General features: G+C 43.4%; 1 protein-coding gene across 2 annotated transcripts in view; it reads left to right on the forward strand.

Moving 5' to 3' along the window:
• Positions 1–3,347: 3,347 nt before the first annotated feature.
• The window catches only part of HPCAL1 (hippocalcin like 1), a 99,293-nt gene continuing 80,257 nt past the window's right edge, over positions 3,348–22,383 (forward strand). The window contains exons 1-2 of one of the 2 annotated variants that reach the window (XM_063125164.1): positions 3,348–3,473; positions 3,864–4,102. The gene's annotated coding sequence lies outside the window, so the exon portion shown is untranslated. Of the gene's footprint in view, positions 3,474–3,542; positions 4,103–22,383 lie in introns of those variants that run through there. The other variant, XM_063125163.1, reaches the window with a different exon arrangement.

Genomic DNA, 22,383 nt, shown 5'->3' on the forward strand with positions numbered 1-22,383 from the left:
AACAGACATTGTTTCAAAAAACATTGGCAAAGCAAAATCCATCTTTTCAACGAAGTATTTGCTTAAGGACATTTTCTCTGGGTCTGGGATCAGTGAGGCACATATAAGGCAAGCATCCTCTCTAAGAAATTGCTTTAACAAATGATGTCAGATTTTATGTTAAAATGGGGCAAAAAGTGGGGAGGCATGGTTTTGTGAACTGCCCAGAGAGCTTCGGCTATAGAGCAGTATAGAAATGTAAACAACAACAACAACAACAATGGCTGCAGACAGCAGTTTCATAGGATGTTTTCATGCAGAGATATTTCAGGTGCACCAAAGGCCTGCAAGCCATGATAGTTGCTTGTGCAAAACCTGCCCCAGTTTTCTGCCTTTCCGTGCAACATCTACAGGAAATTGGAGGTTGTGCAGTCTGCAAGGGAAAGCCAGCAATGCGTGCAGGAAAACCCCCATACCACATGATATCTGTTTTTGAGAGTGCTGCTTTCTATGCTTTCCAGTGTATGCGTGTGCTAAAGCACAGGCCAGGAGAACAGGAAATTCCTTCTGTGGATGCACTCACAGACTAGTCTGCTTGGAAAGAAATGTGTAGCTTTCAGGAACACTAACATCAGGTATGATGATGATGATGATGATGATGATGATGATGCCAAACCCAAGTTGGCCTGGCTTGCTCCTTTGCTTTTCACAGCAGCTTTGTCTGCAGATGGTAGAGGAAGCTCTGAATGACAGCAACCTTCTATGCTGGGTCCTCTTCAGGTGCATTAGACTACAACTACAATCATCTGAACCAGCATAGCCATTGGCTAAGGTGGCCTGGAATTATGGGAGGTGTAGTCTAAACCTGGAGAGGTCAAAGCTGCTATTAAACCAGGGGTGTGCAACCTCAGGCCTGGGGGGCAAATCTGGCACCTCTGGGGTCACCAGTTGGCCACCCCCTTTCCCCAACCACCTATTATGTAGCAGCTTCCTGTTTTTTGTGCGATCCACTCCCCCACCCCATTCTAAAAGTTTGAAATGCATCTCTTAAGGTAGTGGTCTTCAACTGGTGGTCGTGACCCATTGACATCAATCGGATTTAAATTAGTCATGACTTAAGCCCCATTGATTTCAATTGGTCTGCTCTAAGTGTAACTAAGTTTGAATCCAATATATCGTATTTTTTATTGTCAGGGACAAAGGAGAGGTGCTTGTGGGATTTTCTGCCTCAGGTGCTAAATCTGTTCCTTATTATCAGGGAACTGCCTCACCCTGCCTGATAATAGGGCCGGGCCCTGATGGGAAGGGAAAGTATGGGATGCTGGCGGAAATGTTGTATTTCTGCCTGGACCCAGGGAGAGCACTGCCTTAGGCAGCAAAATGTCTTGGGCTGGGCCTGCTTCCCATATAAATTAGGGCTGTGCAGAGCCCTGCCCCCGCCGACAGCTTATAAAGTTGTAAAAATATTCCAGATGTCAAGAGTCCCACTAAAGTCATGAGGTGTTCTGCTAGACAGAGGCAGTGTTATGTCAATCAGATAAAGAAGAGTAAAAAGTTCGAGGGACATCCTGTACCAAAAAGCAACTGGCACACAATTTAAAATATAAGCACAGGTACAGTACCTATTCAATAAATAATGTTTGGAACAGACATATAATGCTGCAGGTAGATATGGCAACTCAATCGTTTAAGACTGATATAAGAACAGCAGATGAGATCTGCTGGATCAGACCAAGGGCCCATCTTGTCCAGCATTCTGTTCCCAGAGTGGCCAACCAGATGCCCCAATGGGAAGCCCACAAGGACATGAACACAATAGCACCCCTCCCTCTAAGGTTGCAATTTTACTTGGAAGAAAGTTCCCTTGAACTTTGTGGGACTTATTTCTATCAGTTTGCACAGGGGACAGCAGACATTCCATTAAGGAAGAAAAGATGCACAATGCCTTTTCACAGACCGTGCTAGGAGCACCCACCATTGCTTCCAGATGAGGCATTTAACCTACAATCATCCTGCCTCCTTCAAAGAATTTTATAGGAAGGGACTGGGGTGGGGAGATGATGACATCTTCCAGTTTTCCCATTGCTTCTTCCAATTTTTATTTTCCTGCACAAAATCTGTTAAGAAGAAAAAGACCATAATAGTCTTCAAGCTGGTGTCTTAAAACCCTTTGGCTGTGTTTAAGAAAAACCTCTTTTGTACCACTGGTGGCATCACCACCGTTTTCCTTTTGTTATTTGAGATTTTTAACAGGAGAGAGATGGAAGAATGAAAAAACACCCAAGAGCCTCATGGCAGTTGAAAGACCAAGACATTTATTCTGACAGAAGCTTTTTGTGGAGTGGATTCCAGTCCAGAAGAGCTTCTGTCATAATAAATGTGTTAGTGTTTTAAGGTGCCAGGAAGCTCTTTGGTGTTTCTGCTGCAACACAATCTACCACAACTACTTCTCTTGGAAAGAGAGAGAGAGAAACATAATACGTAAACGATTTTAAGTGAGTTCCATGTTGCACAGGTGGGGTTGGTCATGGGACTTGGAACATTAGAATGTTTTTAGGATGTTTTAAGGATGTTTTAATCATGTATACTATGTTTTTAATCAGTTTTTATGTGTTTTATATTCGCTGTTGTTCCCTGCCTCGATCCAGGTGGAGAGGTGGGTAAGAAATAAATTATTATTATTATGGGTTGAAAAAGTTAATGGCTATGGCACCACACAACAGTTTGTGTAGAAAATGCTCCATTGCTCCCATCTAGCACAGAAAGGACTGGACATGTCTCCATACAGGGAGAAAGGTGACATGGCAACCAGAACAAGCACAGTGGAGGCTGATGGCTCTGATGCCAGTGGGGCCATGAATCCGCTCTGGCGTTCAGTCAGAACCAGAAAGAACTTTAATGGAGCTATCCAAGGTGCTGTGCCTGTTTTGGGGGTTGGGTTCAGCACCTTGGGCGACTCCTTTAGAGTCCTGGCTGGTTCTGTCTGAACCCCAGAGCGGATTCACAGCCCAACTAGCATCGGAGCCACCAGTCTCCATTGACTGGCGGAGGTGGGACGACACTTCCAGGCGCTTCAGACGTTGGCACCGAGCAGAGAGGCAAACGCTCCTGCTGCCTACACGGCCCTAGTGGGAAGGGGCCAGGCAGGACGTCGATTGGAGGGCGCGACCCTCCAGCACTCCGCTGCTCGACTCTCGGCGCCTGGCTCCCGAGAGACAAACCTCTCCTCCTTCCCCAGCCCCACAGCCAGCCAAGCAGCGACAGCGGGTCACTTTTGTTTTCTCAGGACTTCCTCGTAACTTCCTGCCTACCCTGGGCTAGTCAGCGTGGGGTGTGCGTGTGTGTGTGTGTGCGTGTGGGGTGTGTGGAGGGCGATACCAAGTGCCGAGCGGCAGCGGGAGGCGCCAAGTCCCTCCAAGCCAAACCCAACCGTCTCAGGGAGGCACCGTCTCTCTTCCTGCAGGCGGCTCGCCGTCCTTCCTCGCGGAGGACAGGTGAGGAAAGCGCTGGGGGCGCGGAGCTGAGAGCCTCTTTCCCGGGCAGGCCACCCCTTCGGTGCTGGGCTTGGTCCGCTCTTTAATCCCATATGCGCTCGCAGCGGGGTGAGCGCCGCTTCTTTCCGCTGCGGGCGTAAACCGGAGCGGAGGTTGTGCCGCTCGCGCTCGGAGCGTTTCCTGGGGACTCGGGGTAGTGAGTAGTTGTGGTTGTTATACGCGCTATGGGGCAGTGAGCGCCGCTCATTTATAGCCGTCTGAGGAAGCTCCACGCTGGCCGGCTGGAAACTTCTCACACGCTCTCTGTGTCTCTCTTCTCCCCCCCCCCGGCACCCCCGCCGCCTCTTTCTTCTGCTTCCTCCCCCTCCCTTTGCTTGTGTGACTCTGCAGCTCGTTTCCTCTTGGGCTGTTTCTCGCCCTTCCCGCTCTCCCTCGCTTTGCTCCCTCGCCAGCGTTGAAGCGGAGCCGCTGCCACTGTGAGGGAGTACCACCACCACCACCACCACCACCACGCCAAAGGCGGAGTTCCTTGTCCCCAACACACGAACCTGCTCTTTGCAGCCGCACTCGGTGTCCTGCAAAAGCGGCAGCTCCTGCGAGAGGGAGAAGAGCGCGCAGCCAGGAGACTGGTAAGGGGGCTTGAGCGCACAGCCGGGGTGGGTGTGAGTGGGCTCTTGGACTTATTCCACCATTCGCTGCACGGTTCCCTCCCTCCCCCTTCTCTGGAGTTGGTTGTTTTCTTTTTGTTCCCCTCCACTCGTGATCCAGCACATCCCTCGCCCAAGTGAGTTACTTAATTTGACTCGTGTCCTCTTTAAATCTAGAGAGTACAACTTGACTATCCAGGTTTTTGCAACAGTGTCGTCATGGGGCTTCAAGTGCAGGCACTGACACACACACACACACACACACACACACACACCCGTTAGAAAAGAAAAGAAAGTAAAGCGGCAAGCATGGGGTGATGAGTTAGGATCGAACACTATGTAGCGAGGTATGTTGACTTCTTGGAAGCCTCTGGCCTTACCTGGATTAAAGTGACGAGTTTTGACAGGGAAGAGCTTACACTTTTCCGGCTGACTTCGAGGGTTCCTGCCAGCAGCATTTAACCCCCCCCCCCAAAAAAAACCCCACCACCCACCACACGACTCCTGTGAGCCTGCTTTCCATTCATTTTGCAATAACGCTGTTGTGGTGTCTTTGCTTTTGGGGGGTTGCTACTTCGTGATTCGTGGTTGTTTTAAGTAAACTGTAACTTCCTTACATGCCAGAGAGACCTTTCTTGCTAGCGACAAATACCTCTTCCAAATAAGTGCCCCTCCCAGCCACCTCCCAAACGCTCAGGTACTTAATGCTGTAGAAAAGGTGATGATCCTTTCCTTTGGACTGTAGAAAACAAGAAGTTTTTCAGTCTTGTAAATCTGAGTCTGGGTGTTTGGTGTGTTGTGATTGTGAGTATGCAAGATCTCCAGTGCAACAAAAGAATATTAGGGCAAAAGTTATTCAGAGTCCACAAAGCTTGCATTAAGGGTAGTTAATATTTGACTGGATGTTCAAATGCATAAATATTAAAGCTGCTACAAACTTTAAAATGAAGTTCCTAGTAGCTGCTATTCTCTAAATTGCCCTGTCAAAATCTTTGCTTCTCTTTTTCTTTGTCTTAAGTAGTTTAGTTTCTTTTCAGATAGAGAACTTAGCTGGATGTATATCAATAAATGGAAATAGTTTTTAAAATCGAGGATTTGTGAAAGGGATTTTAATGGCCCCCTTCCTGGAAAGTGCTTCTTGTCAGAATTGGCTAGATGGCTTATTGAGGCAGTATACTTGCATCTCTGGAAGGATTTCTGACATTTTGAATTTCTTGGGAGATGACATTTAAAATAATCCACTTGTTCTTTCAAATGACTTTCCATACGAACAAACTTATAAGCAACAAAACCTAATCTGTCAGCATTTGAAATAACACGTACCAGGTGCTTCCAGATGAGACTTCTTTTGTGCAGTTGCCCTGCCTCAATCACGGAATTTTACAGGGAGTCCAGAAAATGATCTCTCCCGTTTGTAACCCTCCCATATGTTCCCTTCACTCCTTCTGTCTTTTTCTCCCCCTTGCAACAGAAAATTCACTAAAGTGGGAAGGATGGAATAGCTGCACAATTTCTTTTGTTCAATGGAGCCGTCTGAAAGGACCCACAGTCCCTTTTTGGTTTTCATCACAGCTAGATAACTTTATCTCTCTTTTCCTTTTTGATGGATAGCTTACACCTCTAGCCTAAACGCATCTGCTACTTGTAAGTGGCACTGATTTCACCAGAGTTTACTTGCACGTAACTGCAGGATCACAGCTATGAAGCTTGATGCTGTTTTTGTTTATTTATTCAGAAGTAAGTCCTAATGCTCTCAAGTATAAGTGTGCACAGGACTGTATCATTAATATGTTACCCGAACATGAAATCTTAGCCCCCCAAAAGTTAACCAATGGTATATCAGGCGGTATAAATGCTTTTTGCAATGGATTGGGCTAGGAAAGAGATACATTGCTCAGTCTCTACACTTTGGGCCCTTTCTGCACCTAAGAGTTATCCCAGGAAAATGGAGGGATCATCCCTGCCTGCTCTTGGGATCCCCTGTGTGGCATTTGGATGCACAGGAACAATCCAGGGATGATCCTGGGGGAAAAGGCAGGTGTAGAAACGGCCATATTCACGTTAAGGGGCCATCTTGAACTCAAATCTTCCTATACTTAAAATTAAGCTATAATGAGAGTGCAGAGAGTCTTCTGTAAACTACTGTTGTGATGTGGCTTGCCTTGCATGGGTTCTTGCCAATGTCCCTTCAATGCTTCCTGCTGTCAGTAAAGAAAAGCTGTGACAACAGTTAATCTGCAGTGACTTTGAAGTGCCCTGCCTATTGGTCTTTGCAATCTGCTTTCCCCATGGGATGTTGGTTTGTATGATTAACCCATGCCTGTTGCCCTTATATCTTTGTTTGCATATTCCTGGGCACATGCCAATCAAAAAAAGACTTCAAATGGCTAACTTCTTCCTAGGCAACCTGAACCACAACCTCCCTCCCTCTCTGTTACTTGATGCTCCCCTCATGATCCCTAGTCCCCCTCATAAATTCCTAATCCAGCGTTCCCCAACCTGGTGTCCCCCAGATATTTTGGACTACAACTACCACCATCCCTATTCAGCATGGACTGTGGTCTGGGATTATAGAGGTTGTAGTCCAAAATATCTGGAGAGTACCAGGTTGGGTAAGACTACCCTAATCTCTGGCCAGTTCAAAGTTAGATGGACCAATGTAAATGGAAAGACCCTCTAGGAAGGGACTGTGCCACATGTGAATTCTGTACAGCATCATTGAGCATGAGAGGCATGAGGGGAAAATGAAGAGGGCCCTAGTTTGCCCTGACTTAAGACATGTTCAGTTTTTGTGTCTGATTTGCTTTGTACTTAGTAGTTTAGATGTTTGCGTGCTCTGACAAGCAAATTTAAGAATGACTGAATTCTCATCTCCAGCAAGAGATAAATGATTCGTTGGATGGAGTGTTCCAGAGAAGTGGAATTTCAATTGAAAATAGAAATCAGGTTCTATCTTATTTTTCATCGGATTAGTTAAAAAATGCTAGTAGAGACATTTGTGGGCTATGCACTCTTATTAATATGGTGCTGCTCAGCCTTTTCAACACTACATTTTTTTCTTTTTGCAAAGTTAAAGAAATACATTTAAGCTTAGTGAAACAGAAGTTGTTTAATATTTCTTATGGACCAGTAATTTATTTGCTGAAATAAGAAAAATGTTTATCTTAAGGCAATTTAAAACAAAGTTTTGGTCACTAAAAGAGAGAGAATAGCACAGCAGGAGGAATATTTGTTGTTTATAGCTCAACAAATTTGGAAAAGTCAATTTTACGGAAAGGATTGGGAGTTGCTTTGCTTTTGCTTAAATTCTGTTCTGAATTTCTAGATTTAGAATACTTTGAGAAACTCTTCTTCGGATTTGCACCCTTAATGTGTTTTTATGGAACTCTCTTAATTTTGCAAATGCATCCAGCTCTCTATCCACTTAATCCCACCGATGCCAATAGGTTTTATGACATATAATTGAAAACAGAATTCCATCTAAAATCTACTTTGTAGAATGTATTCTTTACAGAATCATTTGTGCCTGTGTTGTGCATTATGAGTGTGAATTAGTAGTAATTGCAATTGGTTTTTCAGTGAATGGAGCTGAAACATAAATTCTTGGTTGTTTTGTTTTTAATTTGGCAAGCTGTTTAGTTTTTATACTTAATAAAATACTTCAACTCTAGTCTTGTTCCTTTACATATAATATACATCAGAAATATATATTGTTTCAGGGCATATGAGGCAATGAGGAGGGAGGGAGCTTAACTCACAGCGGACTTAATTTCTGCTGGCAAGGAGTCATTTATCTCTTCCTCAGAGTGACCGTATTAGTAAGGTAATGTTGGCTGCCCTGGTATCTGAGCTATAAATTCTTTGACTACTTCTGCATGCAGAAACCATTCAGTTAAACTTTAATGAATATTATATGTTTTAAATAAATTTGAATTCCTCAGTATTCTGCTTTTCTGAATTTTAAATAATGTACAAGATGACAAATTATTTTAACAGTTTATTGCTTAAAAAAAAAAAGTACTAACGTTGTGTTCCATATAGGCTTGCTTATTTGATTATTGTAATTCAATGTCTTCCTCCAGTTGTCATGCTGCACTCTATAGAGCTAAAATGAAATAAAATTTGTAAAATAAAATTAATAGAGTGAAACGCTCTCCTTCCCCCGCAGGAGAAAGGAAACAGCACATGCTAAAAACACATGTTTAGAAAACTATCTTATTTCAGGTAGTGTTTGTTATTGTATGTGGGCCATTGGATTTGTAGGTTCGGACATCCATTAATTTTGCCTGAATGCTTTTCTTTGTAATATATGAATTCATTAGTGCTGCAAGGTTCATATTTGGAAGCTAAGTGGCTTTTTAATCAGAAGTACATTAATTCCCCTAGAGTGCACTATCTGGGGCATGTAGTTCCTACTAAAATGTTATGTATAACTTCTAATTAGACGAGTGAGGCCTACAAGTTTTCCTGGCAACTGAATGGTCACCCACAAAGTCTGATCTGTGACTCCTGCAGTAATTTCTTTCCTAGACAGAAAAAAAGACACTTCAGCTTTGTCTATTTATCCTCTAGTGTCTAGAGGAATAATAACGTCAATCTATTTTTTAAAAAAGTGTATCCTGTTTTTCTAACTGGAGAGGCTCCAAGTGCCTTTTGTTAGAACTAGGAGGAAATGGGTTTCTGGGGATCCAGTGGACAGGAGTAGACGTGATGGGATCCTATGCACACATTCCTTAGTTCCCCTGAGTGGATTTCCATATCCCTGTAATTATCCTTTTCTGTGTTACATCAAAATTAATATCTGAATAACTCTGAAGTAAAATACATAGAAGACTCTGCAGGCATTGGAATTCTGAATAACCCAGGGCCAAAAAAACCCCCAACAACCTAAAATTAGATTTACCTAAGAAAATAAGGATGCAAATTAATATATATGAAAGTTTTCTTTTTTTAAAGAAAAAATACTATATGATACTTTATTGCATCCGCAGTTTTACACTCTACTAAGAAGGATGAAAGGCATGCCACTCTAATACACATTAACAACATAAGTTACCTCAACTTATGATTTAAGAAACAAAGTTTTTACCTTCAACTCTCTAAGAGATTTGGACTGGTGGCTGTGGCTGGTGGCACATTCAGCTGGTGGCTGTGAAAAAAACACACCATGTTGGCTGAAGCAGGAGCATTATTGGGGAAACACATAAAGTAACTGACAGTTGGATTATGTATTGCTCTCTCATTACTTGGCCTCTTCCATTGCACCAGGAGTGCAATTGGATGCATGCCTTAAGTTGTGATTGTTTTATTGTTTAAGCAGAGAGGCTGTAGCTCAGTGGTAGAACACTTGCTTGGCATGCAGAAAGTATCAGGTTCAGTCTCCACCTTCTCCAGGTAGGACCATTTTTGCTTTGTTGTTATTGTATGGGAATTATTACAGGCTGATTACATATGTCTTTCCCACATTCACCTCCCTGCAAGAAGGCAGCATACTTAGTGGCTGGGGAAGACCTAGATGAAGTTTCCTGTTCACAAAGTGACATTATTAGTGTGCTCATCCATGCACGATGGCATCACGTCATGCAGAAGCAGCTCCCATGCTGCTGACTGAATGTGTGAAGGTGCCCTGAAAGTCTGATATTTTGCCTGAAGAACTCAATATTGAGTGTGTATATACAAATCAACTGTTAACATATTTCATTTTAACAAATGTTAAAATCTCTGAAAAGCAGATGACAAATCTGGGCTCTGTTCCAAGAGAGAACATGTGTGTGTGTGTGTGTGTGTGTGTATGAGTGAAGAGAGAGAATAAATCTATGTGATATCTAGCGCACATGATTTCTTTATCTTACTTACTTATTTAAAATATTTATAAGCCATCTTTTAGGATAAGCCTTCCCAAGTCAAAACCTGAAACTACAAAACACAATAAAACAATAATAAAAATGATGATCAAATAAAAATTAACAGCTAAAACTGGAACAGAGAGTCCCATATACACAACTACCCCAGTAGAATCCTAATTTAATTATGGGCCAAGGCAAACAGGTGAGTCTTTAGGGCTCGCTTGAAGACCTGTTTTGATGGAGCCTGGCAGACATCCCTTGTAACAGAGTTCCTCAAGCAGAGGCCCCACTACCGAGAAGACCCAATCCCTTGTGCACACCAGCCTAATTGCTTTTATATGTGGGCATTCAAGTAAGCCCCCTAATGCTGATCTCAGAGTGTGGGCAAATTGGTATGGGTGAAGATAGGCTGGACCTAAACTGTCTAGGGCTTTAAAGGCAGGGCTGGAAACATACTGGCAACCAGTGTAACTGATACATTATAGAAGTTTCATAATCCAACTGCCCAGTGCTTACCAGTACTTGAGCAGCTGCATTTTGTACCAGTTGGAGTTTCCAACCATCTTCAAAAAGAGCTCCATAATACACATTATAGTAATCCAGTCTGGATGTCACTGGAGCATGCATAACTGAAGCAAAGTCTGTCCTCTTCAGATAGGGTCTCAATTGGTATGCCATCCTAAGCTGGTAAAAAGCACTTCTGGCCACCATTGCTACCTGAGCTTCCCCAGTTAGCAATGAATCCAGAAGAACACTCATATTTTTAGAGTGCAAAGCCCTTTTTATCTCAGTAGTGGCACTGAATTCCTACTAAATACTTTCTTCTCTATATACTTTCTCTAAATACTTTCTTGCATTTCCAGTGCTTCACTTTGAGCTAAGGAAAGCAATGTCTATGGAAAGAAGGTAGTGCATAAGACAAGATATTGAACACTATTCTACCAACCTATCTTTGAAGTTCCTACAGGCTACATTGTATAGACTAGAAATGGAATTTTCATTTGTGTGAGATGCATCTCCTTTGCATGTCTTACATTTTGCTAAGCACTCTTGTGCAGATCAGCTGTAGTATATACTCTCTGTTTCTGTTAAACAAAAAAACCTTTGTGGTGAGCAGTCTTGACCTATTTAAGTTCTCATATAGACAGTTAGAATTACTGTCAAAATACGAAAAAAAAAAAATTTAAACAAAGATTGATGAAGTGCCTGGGATGAGGAAATTCATTTTGCCAGTGCCTTAGATTTTTGGCATCTTGGCTGTGTAAACTCAATTTATAATTGTTAGGGAATGGGGGTGGAGTGGGAGGAGTGTGTCTTCTTGAGCCAGAAATCAGGTATGTGCGTGGGTGTAAAGCAAGCTGACCTTTCCATGGTCTTTATTTTAGTTCATTTCAGGGCTGAATGTGCTGTTTTACTTCCGGATGCCTTTGCCTTATAGTTATATGCTTGTATTTTTCAGTTTTATAAAAGTGTGCTAAAGAGAACCGCTCTACATATGGTTGAGGTCCCATCTGCTTGTGGGAAAGAACCCTGGTAGTTTCCAGCTGCTCTAATATCTGCAATCCGTCTTAATTTTGCTCAGCTGTCCATAATTTACTTTCTGTTCTTTAAGCAGCTTTGCTGTAATCAACAGTGTGTTTCCTAGAATTGCCTGCTGAAAATCATCGATAGCCTTGCATTATATATTTGCGCATTGTAAAGAGCAGAGGTTCTCACTTCCCTGTTAATGCATGTCCTTCAATCCACCAACTTGTGCATGTAGGCGAGTAACCTATCATCCCACTTTGCTGTGCACTGTTCAAGAGGTAGAACTTACTCCAGCTTAGTGTCACAGCTGTATTGTGGTTGCCCAACCCATCCATATAATTATAGCCAGATTTGTCCGGTTTGCTTCAAGCCTTCAGCATCAAACCTCAAAGCTTTCCATGCTTCCCTGAGGTATACAATGTATATATTAAATGCATTATAGGATACAGAATGAATTCGACTGTGAGAGTTGATTAGTATACATATTTGGGAAAGTTGCAGTATGTTAAACATATTCAAGTTGCATTTCCACTAAGAATTTCTTATTATGTATCTTGGGGAGGAGTCTGGTAGCACAGAATAGAAGTGGAAGTGAGAGATTTTGAGGGGGAGACAACTGCATTTCTGGGTTCATCTACACCTGCAGCCCTTTGGGGTGTGGGAAGGGACGATCATGGAGTTTTCCATTTCCGGGATAGTTGCTCAGGGGCCACATGCCAGTAAGTTGTCCCAGAAGTAAAGAAAGACGTTCTGGGGCTCCATTTAAAAAAAAAAAAAGAGAGAGAGAGAGAGGAGACATTTGCGCAATTGCGCAAACGTGATCCTGTGCAAAGTTGAGATTTAAAACAGTGCTGGAAGACACCAAGGCCTTAGCTAGACCTACTGTTTAGCCCGCAACAGAGGGGGGAAGATCCCGTGATGTGTTTATCGCGAGATCCCTCCTCTGTTTACATGCGACGCGCAATGACCTCAGAAGGAGAGGCATCGTGCCCACCAGTGTAAAAAAAATTAAAGGGGCAGCAGCACATGAGCGCTCATGTGCTAAAGGTAAGTTTTTTTAAAAAAATTAAAGTACTTTCCTTGCTTCCCCCACCCTACCCCCGATGGGCGCAGCTCCCAGCTCCTCGCGAGGAACCACACAGAGCTGGGTCACTCCACGGCTCCCGCCTACATGTTCCGTGGTCTCAGGCTCAGCCCAGGACCGTGGAAAACATGGGGCCAAAGGGGAGGGCGAGATCCTGGGGCAAGGGAGGGATCATCCCTCCCTGATCCCGGGATCCCCTGTGCGTCATGTGGATGCACAGGGACGATCCCGGGGATTACCCCGGGATAAAGCCACATCTAGCTATGGCGCAAGTCCCATCCCAAAGATGGCAAAAATGTTCACCCCTGATGCCCACAGATTCCCCTTGCACAGCCCCGTGCTTGTTTCCACTTCATGGGGAAGAGGGAGGACCCTGGGAGGAGGAGCCTCACCACCTGCAGAGCTCGGGATGGTCCTGGGATGGCAGGAAAAACTGGGGAAAAAGCAGTCTCAGCTATCCCAGGAGAACTGAGTGGTCGTCCCTGGTTCACCCTGGGATCAGCTGTGCATCATTTGGATATGCAGGGGTGACCTCGTGACCACCCTGGGGTAAATGGCAGGTGTAGATTAGGCCATTGTCTACTGCATGATCCTTATTGACTTGAAAATAAACCCCACTGTGTTAAATGGGACTTACTCACAGAAAAGTGTGCATAGGATTGCAGCCTTAATAGGTAAGTAGGAAGCAAAATATGAGATATTTTCCAGATTGATCTCTCCTGTTTTTCTGATTTATTGCAACAGGCATTCATGCATACACTTCTTCAAAAAGGGAGACACCAGCATATGTTTTCCTTAAAAGTAAAAAATAACAACAACCCTGCAGTGTATACAGAATGTGGGCTTGTGTGTGAAATGTAGATACTTTTGACAAATAATAGCATTCTTTTCTGACCCCTTTTCCTTCCCATCCCCCCAACCAGAGGTGGTGAAGTTATTCAGGACTGTGAATGGGAAGGGCACCACAACCAATTTATTGCAAAACAATCCCAAATTGCCTTGCAGAAAAAGCATGAGTTGGGAACCCTGAACTTCAGGTGATGCAACTACAGTAGCATAATCATTTCCACTTCCCCATAGATGTTGAACAAAGCACTCACAATGTTCTGGGCTCTGTCTACCCCTACCTCCCAAATGTGTAAGCATGCAAAATCTTGTTAATCTCTAAACTAGATCGCTTGCTTGTTGAAACAATATTTTATGAAAACAAATCGGCCAAGGGCTGACTGTTTGGCAGGCTTCCATAAGTAGAAGTGAATAGGGGTCCTTGGCTTGCCTGACAAATAATAGCTTAACATTGGTCTACCACCACAGTCTCCCAAGGGCAGTTGGAAGACCATTGACTGTAGGACTTCAGGTCAGCCCTATTCACTTGCTTTGGATGTCCATTGTTTGAAGTCAGTGAAAAAGAATGAGAAGACACAGGGCATGGCTAGACCAGGGGGGTGGAGGGGGATGATCTCTTGATATGATGATTGTGAGATCCTCCCCCTCAGTCTACACATGGCACGCGACGTCTCGGGAGGACGTAGGACATTGCGCCCACCATTTTTTAAAAACACACACACAGGAGCTGGAGCACACGAGTGCTCCAGTGAAAAAGTAAGTAAAAAAAAAAAAAAGGCCCGCCCCCGCTCCTCCCCACCCCCAATGAGCACAGAGAGCTTGAAGAACTCCATGCCCTGTGCCTGCTTCCCGACTCCTCGCGGTTACTCACGAGGAGCCGGGAAGAAACAGGAATGGCTGCCCACACGTCCCGCAGTCTCGGGACGATCCCAAGGCCACGGGAAAAGCCAGGATTAAAGCCGTCCCGGCTATCCCAGGGCAAGGGAGGGATCACATGGATGCACAGGAACAATCCCGGGATGATCCCCGGTATATCACCTGATGTAGACATGCCCTTCATCTAGACATGCCCATAAATATGCTTTCCTTTCCCCCTCCCAAATTGCTTTCTGAGTTCTGTGACTGCTTCTGAATGAACCGGACTCTGCCTCAGCCTGCTTCATCTTCTTCTGTTCATGTATTGTTGCCCTTTGCCTCTTTCTAGATGCCTTTAAATACATGACAGAAAATATAATAGCCTCTGTGTCTCCCGTAGTGTTAAAAATGTTTTTCTTTTTAACATTTGAAGGAGAGATACTTGCATGTAAGCATGCAGGCACATCCATGTAGGAGTTTCAGCCAAATGCAACTCTCAGGTGAAGATGAGCATGTTCTGTCCACGGGTAAGGGCCATAGCTCAGTGGTGGAACATGTGCTTTTGATGACAAAGACCTTATATTCAGTTCTTGACATCTCCAGGTAGGGCTGTGAAAGATCCTTGCCTGATACCCTAGAGAGCTGCTGTAAGTCAGTGTAGACCAGGGTTAGGCTACGTAGTGTCCTCCAGATGCTTTGTAATACAAACAATAGCCATGCTGGCTGGGGTTAATGGGTGTTCTAGTCCAAAATATCTGGACGACAGCAGGTTGCTTACCCCTGGTGTAGACAGTGCTGAGCTAAATGGACCAATAGTAGAAGTCATTAGAAGTCATCTTCTGATGTTCCAAATATTGCTGTAAAAGGTATGGTTGATGTGTGCAGTGGAAACATAGGGACCCATCTCCTCCTTCCATGTGTAAATCTGTCCTTTGGTTCAGTATTGGATTCCTTTGCACTCCTTGTGCTTTGCGAAGTTCTACTTAGAATTGCAAGATGTCATTTATTTTAAACCCTCCCCCAGTGTTCCTTATTTTAGAACGGCATCACAAAAATGTTTGTGGACTTTAATCATGACATTGGCAATTTCTTAGGGCAAACTAGCTGATGGACAAGCAGAGGGGAGCTGGGGTGGGTTGCACCCAGTTCTTACTGGTTAAACTGGAAAATTCATGAAAGCTGCTGAGTCATTTAGTCGTTTCCTAAGTTTAATGAAAGGAGTGTTTTAAAATTAGTTTAATCTTGAACCTCAAGGTTCATGCTACTTGGCATCCTTGAACAGAAACTGCCCCAGTGGCCTGGAACATTTTCCTGCAGCTGAACACAGTTAAGTGACATGTGTAAATATTTCTGCATGAGAAAAAGATAGAAGACCAACTGACCAGGGTCATGGCTGTTTGGGGAAAATTCTTGGATTTGGCAGAATCTACTGTCTGGTCAGATGGCTCTTGGAAGGAAATTCCATATAAAATGGGAATGCTTGTTTGGGATTATAGCCTTTAGCACAGATGCAGGAAAGGACAAACATGGCTAGGAAAGGATGTGGAAACTTTTACAGAAAGGCAGAGCCAGGAAAGTCATTGTTGCTGGTGTCAAAGGCATATTCATGTATTATGATCTGACTTCAAAGGTCATACAGATACTACTTTATTGCCAAGAAATAATAAATCGAGGCAGGCCTCAAGAAGGAAAAGTTTGTTGTTTTGGCTGCCATGTAATAGGAAAATTGAATTTAACAGAAGATAATTGATGGCATTAATGCCTTAATCTAGGGCAAAATATTTTCCCCTCCCCCACATTGGAGCAAAACTTGTTTTTCCTTGGAGTGGTCAAAAACCACCCTGGTAAATCCTGTGCTGGCCTGCTTATTAACCTTACTCACCTTAGAGAGCTATATTCTGCAGTGTCTGATTTCATTTTGTATGATTTTGATGTGGTAATCCTAAGTGTTGTGCTACTCTTGTTCTTGTGAAACCCACCTTGCTTTTTATATTATTTTCATCTAGGATAAAAATGTAATTCCAATAAGCTCAAACTGCATTTATACTGTTAATGTAGGTTTCCATGTGTGGCAGCTTTTTTCTTGCTAGTCTGCTGATTGAACTGACCAGTGTGTGCATCAGGGTTGAAAACTGTTTTGCTGCATGCCTTAGTAGTCGTTACAAGAGTGTACTTTTGTTTTCCTAAATGCATATTTATCTCCCTCTACCCTTATTCATTTGGAAGCTGTTTTACCCTCCATTTACCCTCCACCAATCTGTTTTTCTTTAATTATGGGCAAGAACTTTCCACCCCCCAAAATCTCAGTGTTTAGAACAGGCTTAGCTAAAACAAATTACATTTTATAGTGAAGATTCATTATTTCAGTGTGTGTTCTGAATATTAGACCTGTTGTGCTTCCAATTGATAGCAGAAGTGTGAGAGCATTTGAGCACCTAATTCCAGTGCCTCCTAAGCCTTCAAAGGGGGCCACCACGTCCACCCTTTTCTCGAAAACTTACCAGGCAGTGGTGACAAGTTAGGCCATTGCTAGACCAGGGTTTAGCCCCGGGGTGAACCCTGGGCTCGCCCCTGTGTGTCCAGACGACGCACAGGGGATCCCGGAGTCAGGCAGGGGTAACCTTCCCTTGCCCCGGGGTATTTGGCTACAATTGTAGCGCGGTATTTCCCGCGGTCTTGGGCTGAGCCCGAGACTGCGAGCATGTAGGCCGTTCCACCGCTTTTCCCGGCTACCGCAGTTACTCGCAAGTAGCCGGGAAAAGCGGCGGACAGGGCGCAGCGCTCCACAGGAGCGCTGGGCCGATCTGGGGGGGGGGAGCCAGGAGCCAGGGGAGAGCGGGGAAACCTTTTTTAAAAAAAGAAAAACTCACCTTGGTCGTTGGTGCGCTCCTGCGCATCCGGCCCTTTAAGAATGAAAAAAATGGTGGACATGTAGACTGGGGCAACAGCCTGCGCTAGCTACAGCGCTGGCTCGCCCCTCCTCCTGACCGGACTTTCAGGTAGGTCTAGCAAAGGCCATAGTCTCACAATGAGGCAGGTTGGCCTAACTTTTCACTTATGCTGTACTTTGCAGCTGAGGCAACATCCCAAATGTTGGGATTCCAGAAAGTATAAATTTTCTAGGGCATCCTGTTAAACTATATTTTTCAGTGATCACGACACATTTATGTTGCTGTGGTGGCATGCTAGGGCATAATGGATACATTGATGCTAGCCATTCTTGTTGTCACTTCTATATAAACTGTGGGAAAGAGTAGAGTTGGCTATGTGATGGTATGCAGGACCGAGCCCATTATGAAACTCCGCAAAACTTTTGGGGAGCTTGAGTTCTGTTCATAATCAGATTGAGGGTTCTGGTTTTAAAGATGTGTTTCTATACCTCCTTACACAATTTGTCACCATCCTTCTCCCCCCCCCTTTCATATCATTTATATCCTTAGTGGAATGATGAGAGATGTAAGGGTCTGAAAGGATGGAATATTCTGGGGGTCATCGTCTCCGTCACTCTATGGCTGCGTTCGGACAACACAGTAGTCAATGATGGGTTAATAGTCAACTCCACTGTTGGTTATGGAGTGGATACTCCCCATGACATGATTAAAATCAACCATGCTATGCAGTAAGGCCAACATCAAGTTGACTGTTAATCAACGGTGTGTTTGATTGACACATCCCCCACCCTCTCTCTCCCTTCAGCCCTCCTGCTTGTATCGCATCAGCTATTGTGAGTTCTGCCAGCTGGATTATAGCGGCAAACACTGCTTTGGTCATTCTTGCCAGGGGACTCTGTAGTTACTGAAAATAACCAACTGTGTGCGACAAAATAGCCAACAGTGCCCAACACACAACACAATAACCAACAGTTGTTCAAATAATCGACTCTGCACAGCGTTGGTTATTTGCGTTGGTCATTTTGCCAAACTGTGGTGTGAAAAAGTCCTGACAGACAACACAGTAACCCCCCATTGACTATTTAACCCACCGTTGACTATTTAACTCACCATTAGTTATCGTGTTGTCTGAACCCAGTCTTAATAATCCCAGATATTTTTTGTAGCTGCAGTACATTGGTGTGATTTCAGGGAAGCATGTATAACTGTACACACATCCCTTACTGGATGTTATTTCAGCATTGTGCAAAAGTAATTGGAGTTACGTTCATTGTGGTGTGGATTGTTATTGGCACTGGGATTCATCTGCATTTTATTGTTCAGACTTCGTGCAATGTAATTGTGGTGCTTGATAATCTGCGTTAACTAACTGTCTGAACAATTTGGTATAATTGATCCTAAACAAATGCCTGAAATATTTTGTTGTAATTTGCAAATTGAACTGCTTTAAACAATTCATTCATTTTTCCTACATTGTCATTAAAGGGGTTAAAAAAATATACCTCCATACAGGTTCTGAATGTATCCTATAATTTTTCTCTCCTAATTTAATTTGGTTAAAGCAGTGTTTTACGACCTTGAAAGGCATTTTTTGTACTTTGTGCCATGAATACAATTTACATAAATTACTTGGGGCTGAAAATAAAATTGAATTTAGTGCAAATGTTTACCAACAATTTAGCTTTCATTTAAAAAACAATGTTTCTCAGCCCTAATGGTTGGCAGCAAGAGCTTGAAAGTTACTGTGAAGTACTTCCTGGGAGCTCAAATCACAGGGCTCTGACTAGGATTTTCATGGATCAGGTAGTACAGATTCTATATTTGACATCTCTGGAGAGAACAATTAGGTTGCTGGGCACAAGGGATACAGCCTTCTTGACAGTGGCCCCACAATGACTACAGGCCTTTACGCACCTATTTGCTGCCTCTTAAAAGCATACTATTGTGCTGCTGGTTTGCTTTCTTGACTTTATTATTGTTCTGCTGGGCTGAATGTTATTGTACTGCTGTTTTTATTGCTCCTTCGTTGTTAATTCCACCATTGTTCTAGCATGAAATATAAGTGGCTTTGATACGTTGGAAGCCGCCTTGTGAGGGTTTTACCCTAAAAGGCAACCTAAAAATACCTTACATAAATAAGTACTTTACAGAGTATCTCTAGTAACTCTAAAATCAATTGTTACCATATTTATTTATTTATTTATTTATTACATTTCTATACCGCCCAATAGCCGGAGCTCTCTGGGCGGTTCACAAAAATTAAAAACATTCAAAGTATAAAACAACAGTATAAAACCGTAATATAAAATACAATATAAAAGCTCAACCAGATAAAAACAGCAGCAATGCAAAATTACAAATTTAAAACACCAAGTTAAAATTTATTTATAGACTGTTAAAATGCTGGAAGAATAAAAAGGTCTTCACCTGGCGTCCAAAAGCATATAATGTAGGTGCCAAGCGAACCTCCTTAGGGAGCTCATTCCACAGCCGGGGTGCCACAGCAGAGAAGGCCCTCATATGTTGTCAAACCTGGGGGCATATGTGGCGAGGGAGTGGGATTGTATCTGCTGGGTGTACTGCAGGCCTCTGTGGATGCATACAATTATTCCTACATGCTACAGTCACCTTGTGGCGCCGTGCCTGCAAAGTGGTGCACCTTTGTTTACATGACGCAGCTGCCAATTCACATCCACATCATGGTTTTCATCACGAAACTGTGCATTTTCAAAGTCTCCTTTTACCGCTTATTTTTAGTTTCCTCCACTGTTGCCACAGTTGTTTGCGCCTGTGTCAGTGGTGGCTTAAGTATGGCTTAGGATGCCTCACCTGGACACACCTCAGTGCATGAGTGAAGCATTGTGAGACTGAAGGGTAGGGGACAGGTGAGTGTTTTCAAATGACAACATTCAATTGTGGAATGAAAGCAAGGATAGTCCATGAACTGTAGCTGTGTAGGTGCACAGATAAAAGTTTTTAATGCTGCAAAGTTATGCAGAGGTGTTTTTAAAAACAAAAAAGCCTTAGACAGTTCCACTGTCACTAGATCATGATTGCACATTATCACTATGTGACAACGGTGCTGCAAATTTTCTGGGCAGGATAGTCTATGTTCAATCCTCTCTGTATCGCTGTCATTGCCACTTCGCAGCTGTGATGCTGTGAGTTTTGGGTGGGATCAGCAGTGAAAGCGGCACTGTAGAGCCTGCCTCCCTGGGATGACTGTGGTTTCCCACTAGTGAGTACAGGCCAAACACATAGGTGTAGAACCTCTCTTGCTTTCAATCTAGCCTGTCAAGATCAGGGTAGGGGTGCCAGCCAGAGCTATCCCAACTGCCCCTCTGCCCATTCATGTCAATAAGTGAAGATTAAGGTGGGGCGCGTGTGTGTGTGTACTAACCATTTTAAAAGGCATCCCTAAAATCTCTCTCAAACGGCAAAAGATAGCAAAAACAAAAAACAAAATCAGGACAGTTGGAGACTGCCTTTAATTGTTTTATGCATTGAGCTTCTCTGAACAAATAGCTCACTACTTAGATCTACCTTAAAGTGGTTGAATTTAATCGAGCCCGCACAGGTTGCTTAGCCAAATAAACTGGCTTGAAGCATGTGATTGAAAGGGTTTTGGCTCTCTCATATTCTGGCCAGGCAAGAAGGATGGCTCAATGTGGGATTACAAATGTTGGATGAGAGTGCTACGGAAAGGTCAAGCCCTGGACAGTCAAAACCTCTGGAAGCTTCCTCTGACAGATGCTACAGCCCTTTCCCCTCCTTATTCCCTTATTAAATAAATAAGGCTTCTATGGATTTAGATTGAACCCCTGCACAGGGAAGAGAGGACTCTCTTCATGAAGATGTGCCCACTGCTGTTGCAGCTGCCACAGGATAAGCAGTACAGCATGGGCATATGGCCCAGTTCTTATATCGTAAACAACCCAGGGTTAACAAAACATGGGTTGCTGAACATGCAGTGGGAGCAGCTGTACTGGTTCCTGTGTGTTCTTCATCCACCAAAAACCCAGAGTTCTGGGTTTGGACGCTTGCAGTGGGAGTGTGGGAACTAGCATGTAAGCTTGCTTCCTCTGCGTTTGTTCGTGATGTGTGAACCAGGTCTATCAGTCTGTCAAACATTTTCCAGTCCTGCCAGTCCTTTTGTCATGGCTGGCCCCGAACATTATGTTGTTGGAAGTAGAACAGGTAATGGTGGCCCCATCAATTATGGAATGATCTCCCCAACGAGGCTTGCCTGGCGCCAGGTCAAGACTTTTCTCTTCTCCCAGGCATTTAACAGCATTTAGCAACATATGCTGAGTTTGTTTGTTTTTAACGGACCCCAGAACTGTTACTTTTAAATGGATATTTTTATGCTTTTGATGGTTTTAAATTTTGTATACTTTTTAATGTTCACTGTTTTAAACTTTTGCAAACTGCCCAGAAAGCTTTGGCTATGGGGCGGTATATAAATATAATAAATAAATAAGTCAAAGTGTATATTATTCAAGTCTGCCTACATTGTTTTGGCAACTGAGGCAGAAAATTCCACAAGTGCCTCTCTCTAGGAGTAAAAATACATATTTTTTATTTATAATAAAGAAGTATCAGTTTCCTGCCTTTCCATGACACCCTAAATCAGCTACCTGAGGCAAGCGCTTCACTCTGCAAGATGCCATTCCAACTCTCTGGCATGTGGAAGCATTACCAATTACTGGTGTGTATGTCCACAAATGGGATTTAATGGAATAATCTCAGGTACATCACCCTAAACAAGAGTTTACAAAAACCAGTAGGATGGTTGAAACATTTCAAAGATGCATGGTTGCTTTAACATTTCTATGGATTTGGGAATTTTCTAAGTTTATTTTGTATCCATACAACTTGTTTATTCTTTTAAAGAAGAAAATATCAAGATAAAATCAAGATGGTAGCCTCTACACTAAGAGTGGGCAACTTAAGGCCCTCCAGATGTTTGGCCTACAACTCCTATCAGACATAGCCAGCATATCCAGTCATGAGGAATAATGGGAGTTTTAGGCCAAAACATCTGGAGAGCTGCTACTTGAGTCACCAGTGGTCTACAATGTATAACACAATGCTATTGCAAAATTATGGTAGTGGCACTGTGAAAATATAGTACCCACATGCTATTATACACATATGCTACTATCTGACAGGTGAATAACATGCCACAAATATTTTCTTAAAACCTGATTCTGT

Source organism: Elgaria multicarinata, chromosome 4, assembly GCF_023053635.1.
Source record: "Elgaria multicarinata webbii isolate HBS135686 ecotype San Diego chromosome 4, rElgMul1.1.pri, whole genome shotgun sequence".
NCBI lineage: Eukaryota > Metazoa > Chordata > Lepidosauria > Squamata > Anguidae > Elgaria > Elgaria multicarinata.